This window comes from Aegilops tauschii, chromosome 6, assembly GCF_002575655.3.
Source record: "Aegilops tauschii subsp. strangulata cultivar AL8/78 chromosome 6, Aet v6.0, whole genome shotgun sequence".
Lineage (NCBI taxonomy): Eukaryota > Viridiplantae > Streptophyta > Magnoliopsida > Poales > Poaceae > Aegilops > Aegilops tauschii.
Window position 1 is genome coordinate 87,949,277 of NC_053040.3, and position 6,015 is coordinate 87,955,291.

Sequence of the window (6,015 nt, forward strand, 5' to 3'; positions counted from 1 at the left end):
AGTAGGAGTTGGCTGATCTTTTTTCCTTACGTGGAATGATCTAAATGATGATGGGATTTTATTTAGTTTGGCTACCACATTTGTCATGCGGTTATAGAGTTTTTTTAGTTCTATGAAATCGATAATTTTGCGCAGAGAGATATACCGCTGTTCCGCGGCAACGCGCGGGGACTCATCTAGTAATATTTAGGAACGAAGGGAGTACTATGTAAAGAGTTAGGTGTTGCACGGTGATAGTGTGAGGTGGGCCATGTAATCACTGAGCCTGTGTGTTTTCACTGCTCTTGCACGCCTCCGCTATAAGAATGGAGAAAATCGTAATCTAGTAGTAGTACCTCCTTTCGCCGAAAGCGTGGGACATCCAACAGTCCTACCACCTCAGTAATAAAGACCAATGAGCCGTCAAATCACATAGACCCAGCAGTAAGTTGGACGGACGAAGCAACCATCACTCTTGCGCCAGTGAGAGGTCGCGTCCGCTCTGCCCGGGCATGAATGCGGCACCGATTCTTTGGAGCGGCGCTGACCGTTTCGGGCGGGAAGCGCGCGGGCGATGGAGGGGCTTTGGGTGGGCTAGGCTGGTCAGGAGCGGGCGTGGCAGTTGTCCACATGTCCCTACCGGACACGCCCGGAAACGAGAGGATGCACCGACTCTCGCGGCTAAAATCGTACTACACTACACAACATCTCTCTGTAGGAGTAGGTCGATCTGTCGCTCTCTCTAACACACACCTGCTGTTAAACACACACACACGCACACGCACACGCCGCACCTCGGTCCCGTTGCACCTTCTAACGTGACTTATTACACCTAGACGGAGGGAGTAGTAAGTATACGAGATACGGTGGCACACTGACTTAAGTCGAATACAAGTGCCCAAAATTTTTGTGCATGTTATAATAAGGATTCACTTAAAATAGTATGTGAGCGAACAGAGGGATCAATTGGACAGTGTTCCCGAGCAGTAGCGAGATGTGTGAGGTAAGATACACCATTGGCGCTTTTAATTTTTCTTATTAATTTGTTTGTTTCACCCTCTGACTGGTGGGACCCAACGTACTACATGGAGAGAGGTAAGGTGACTAAGGCTGCATTATTTCTGCACCACTGTGGATAGTCTTACCACCAAAGCCACATGACACGATTATGATTGAAATCCCAATGACTCCCACACACAAAAAAACACGACATGGTTGTCACACGAATGCAGGAATGTATAAAAGGTTATTTCCCTCTCGTTGAACATAACGGGAGGGTTGTGTAGCTGGTTAGCCTGTTCGCTCATCAAACTTGAGGTCTCGGGTGGATTCTTTGACTGGTCAAAATGTTTTCTAGGGTTTGCACGCTTCACACTCTCTCTCCAGTATATATATACACGCTGGAGCCTCAACGCTTGTAGTTGCTCTCTTCACACTCTCTTGCCCTCTCCCGCTGGAGCCTCAGCGCTTGTAGTTGCTCTCTTCACACTCTCTCACCCTCTCCGGATCTAAACAAGACTTCCTTGGCCTCTCTCTCCCCTCACTGCTGCTCAAAGAGCCGGCAGGATCCGACCGCCGGGAAGGGAAGGAGGCTTAACGCTGTCGCCGTCGGCGAGGGACTACGGTTCACTTTCCACCCAGCGGCGGCGCGGGAGGGCCGCCGTCCCGTCGCCCACCGAACCACGCCCCAAGAACCTTAAGGTATAATTTACTTACTCCACATGCATTGCTCTAGCTGCATGTATACCATGAATCTAGGACGTGGTTCAAAGAGGAAAGGAGTGGGGAAAGTAGTGGGAAAAGTTGTATATAGCATGAATCTAGGACGTGGTTCAAAGAGGAAATGAAGGGGGAAAGTTGTATAGCATGAATCTAGGATGTGGTTCAAAGAGGAAAGGAATGGGGGAAAGTTGTATCACATAAATCTAGGATGTGGTTCAAAGAGGAAAGGAAGGGGCGAAAGTACTAGTTCAAAAAGGAAAGGAAGGGACAAGGCTGTAGAGTTTGAGCAGGACTAGATTTGCTGCGCTCACATAGGGAAAGGTGTCTAAAGATAACAAAACTAGGACCAACACAAATATGCTCCTTGGTTGTTTGTTCTTTGTTGCAACAGACTGTGCATGATGACAGTACATCGATAGATGCACATGGTCCTGGTGCGTCCACTGTCCCGTGCAACTCATTAGCTGTTGTTAATCTAAGGCCCTGTTTGGTTAAAAACTCCCTAGTCCCTACCTGCTTGGTTCCAGGGACTAAACATGGACTAGAGGTTATTAAATGACATGCTAAAAAACCATGTTACCCCTAGTAATGAACTAATAGATACAAGGTGCGATGCGTGGCAGGGGCAACTGTTGGAAAAAGTCCCAAAAAGACTCCCTCGGGGTCTTCTTTCTTTAGTTCCAAATGCCCACTTTTAGTCCCTAAAAGTCCCTCCTGTTTGGTTTATATGGGACTGACACGGAGTTTTTCTAGTCCCTACACCAAAATGTCCCTGTAAACAAACACCCTATAATAATGCCGCTGGAAAATTGATGCAATGCCACAGTTAAAAGCAAATTACATGTTTAACGAATTTTATTGTTAATATAATCTCTATGTTAATATTAATCAATGCCACCATTTGAGAAATGCTACTGTCTTGCTTTCTTTCCCATTTAGATAAGGTAGATGCTTCTTTTTGTTGGCTTCTGTGTCATCCACCGTTATTGACCACTAATTGTTTCCTTTGCACCTCTGTGTAAACAGGGTTATCTACTTCACCTCGTTGCCATTGTGACCTTTTGTTGCACTGCACAAAACACTTTTGTTTTAAGAGTGTTTTGTGCAGTTCAACCAAAATGTCACACCGACAACGTTGCTTGATTGCTTGATCTTAGTGGAACTGCACAAGAGGAGATCTTACTTCCAATCCGTTAAGGCGAATTTGGTTCAGATCTTCTTCTTGTGAGTTGTTTGAATTCCGCATCATGAGAGGTTAGTACTAGCCTTCTTTCACATGATTCTGTAGTGTGCTTTCATATGTTGTGCTACTTGTACGATAATGTTGCTTGATTTTAGTGAACTGCACAAATGGAGACAAGACTTCCAATCTGTATGTGCACCGTAATATCCCATTGAGGTAAGATAAGGATATTTCACAACTGCTGGCCTGTATTTTGCCACTTTCATCAGAAAATTAAGTTTAGTACTATACTTGTGCTCCTTAATTGACATGCCAAATCTTACATTGAAGGCGAAGCTTGTCTGTTATTGAACCAAGTGATGAAGGGGAAGAACAAGCGGAAGAAAAACAAAAATCAACTCCTGGTGCTGTAATGAAGCACTGGAACTGTGATGACACAAGTAATGATATAGTTTTCCATCTTAATTTATTGCTATGGCTGGAACGAGCAATTGTTTTGCCACTGATTTGATGCCACTCTTAATGTAATATGTAATTATCTCTACTTGTGCAAACAGGGATCTTCTTTGAAGATACCATATATTTTAGTGGAACTGCACAAGAAGATGTTGGAAACATTAAATTAATCGAGGAGTATATAGTAGGCATGGCCACCACCGTAGATAGCAACAGATGGTTCCAGAGAAGTGCTTCATCTGTATGCTCTACACAATAAGCCTCCTGACAAAGGTTGGTACTCGCCCACTGATTTCATCCATATGATTGAGCTTTGTCATCTCTATTGGTGTTGTGCTACTGTTTAGATACTGTCATGAAAAGTGGTATTGTCCTTGAGAAGTGCTTCATCTGTGTTGTTTTAAATATTCCCTTTCCTTTTTTCGAGCAAACAGGGATGCTGGCATTTAGTAGTCCTCTTGTCTTTGCACAACAGGATCATCTTCCTCTGAAGAAGAATATGGAGTACGTGAAGTGACTAGTTTCGATTATGCCAGGATGAAGAAGCCCTGTCTATCTTCTCATCAGAAGGAGCAGTTCAAGGATGGTTACATTACTCCCCACAAGACCAAACTAACTTTAGCTCAGAAGGGCTGACAAATCTCCATTTTTTTGCTGTGATGCGCGAGACAATGTTGTTCTAGGATTCTTTCTGGTGAGTTCCATTTTTCTAAAAGTGTGCTCTACATGGACCATGTATGTGCCTGTTGAAACTGTCAATTCATAGTACAGTTTGCTTTATACTAATCACTTTTTTGTATTTTTGCAAACAGGGGTGCTCAGCTTGATTTCAATGGGAACTGCACAAAATGTTCATGAATACATCGAATCATTCATTTCCACCACAAGAAAGGAGGTGCCGATAAGTTCAAGGCGTTGCAACATATAAGGGCGAAATCATACAAGCTACGCGCGAATTTGGTTGATTTTGGTGGAACTGCACAAAAAGAAAAGCTGGTTTATTTAGCACGAGGTGCCATGTCAAAGTCCGAACTGATGGCAAACCCTGCCCATTCCACAATCGTAGGCATTTTATATTTTGGAATGGGACAACCTTGTCAAATTTTGCTCATTGATTTTAGCAAGACATGCGTTTGATATTTTTGAATGGCACGCCCTTTGCTGTCTGCAGCGTCGATCAATTTTTTCTTTATTCTTTAGTTGTGAACTAAATATTGCCTCTGACATGTGAGCCGCTGAGATGCATAATCATCGATTGTTTTGAATGTTCTCTATGAATTGCCAGGCCTGTGTGTTTGATTGCAATGTACAGAAACGCTAAAAAGTTGCTCAAACTCTTTGTACTCCTTCTGTTCCTTTTTACTTCGCACATTGTGAAACTGCATACTTTTTTGTATAAGATTGGTCAAAGTAGAGATACTTTGACTGCAGACTAGAAAGGACCGGAGGGAGTACATGTGAAACTGCTGCAAACGAGGTGATCACCCTGGGAATAATGTTAGTACGTATTGTTTTGCACGTTCATCCAATGCCAGTGATACAGGAATTCGAACTAATTGAAATAAATTCATTCATACACGGTCAGATTTCATATAAACATGCCGGATTTCATTACATTTCATACATTCTTCAACTAAAAAGGGGTGCGCTGGAGGTATAATTAACTAACTGAAGCTACCCACCTGTGTCCCACTGAGCCGAACAGAAGCTTCAGTGACTTAACTGCAGGTGCAGTTGCATAACTGACATGTGGCCTGTTGGGCCCACGTGTCAGTCAGCCAACTGCACCAGCAGTTAAGTAGAAGCAGCGTTCTTCTCCAGCGCAGCTCTCCAACTCCACGTCGCCGCCAAGAAGCTAACCGACCGTCAATGGTCAACCCGCCTAGCTTGGCTTCAACCGGAGGGTAGCAGCGGTGGCCTTACTTGGACCCGAGCGGCAGCGACCTACCGTGTTCTACTCTTCCTTGTTTTCTGTGTGGTGCGGCCTCGTTGGCTGCGGGGCGGGGCCTCGGCGGAGCCGGCGATGTCCTTTGTCTCGTTGCCCACGGGCGGCGCCTCAGCAGAGCGGTGGTAATCCTCCCCCACGTTGCCGGCAGGGTGGGGCCTCGGCTGAGCCGGCGATGTCCTCTGCCTCGTTGTTGGCGGGGCGGGGCCTCGGCGGAGCCGGCGGTGTCCTCTGCCTCGTTGTTGGCACCGCGGGGCCTCGGCGGAGCAGGGCCTCGTCGACGCCAGCGGGGCGGGGACTCGTCGGAGCCGGCATTGTCCTCTGCCTCGTCCTTGGTCTCGCCAAACAACGCCTCGCCCGCTTCATCGCCCTGTTTGCTAGCCTCTTTGTAGGCGGCCGCAGCCTCCGCCACCCGCATGCGGTACCGCCAGCGCTCGAGGCGGCCCTTGCAGGCGGAGCGGTACGAGTCGAGCAGCGCCTCCTGCTCCGCCCGCTCTGTGGCGATCTGCTCCTCCGCCTGCAGGTGCTCCTGGAGGAGATGGTGGTTGTAGGCGGCGTCGGCCTGCGCCTCCCGGAACTGCTCCTCACGCATGTGCCTCACCCTATCCATATATTGGGCACGGGCCTCGCCTATGGTCATGGTGCAATGCACCGGCGAGGATGGCGCGGAGGAGGGGGTTGGCGCCGGATCGTCGACTACCATGTTCTCCATTGGGACGTCGTCGTCCTC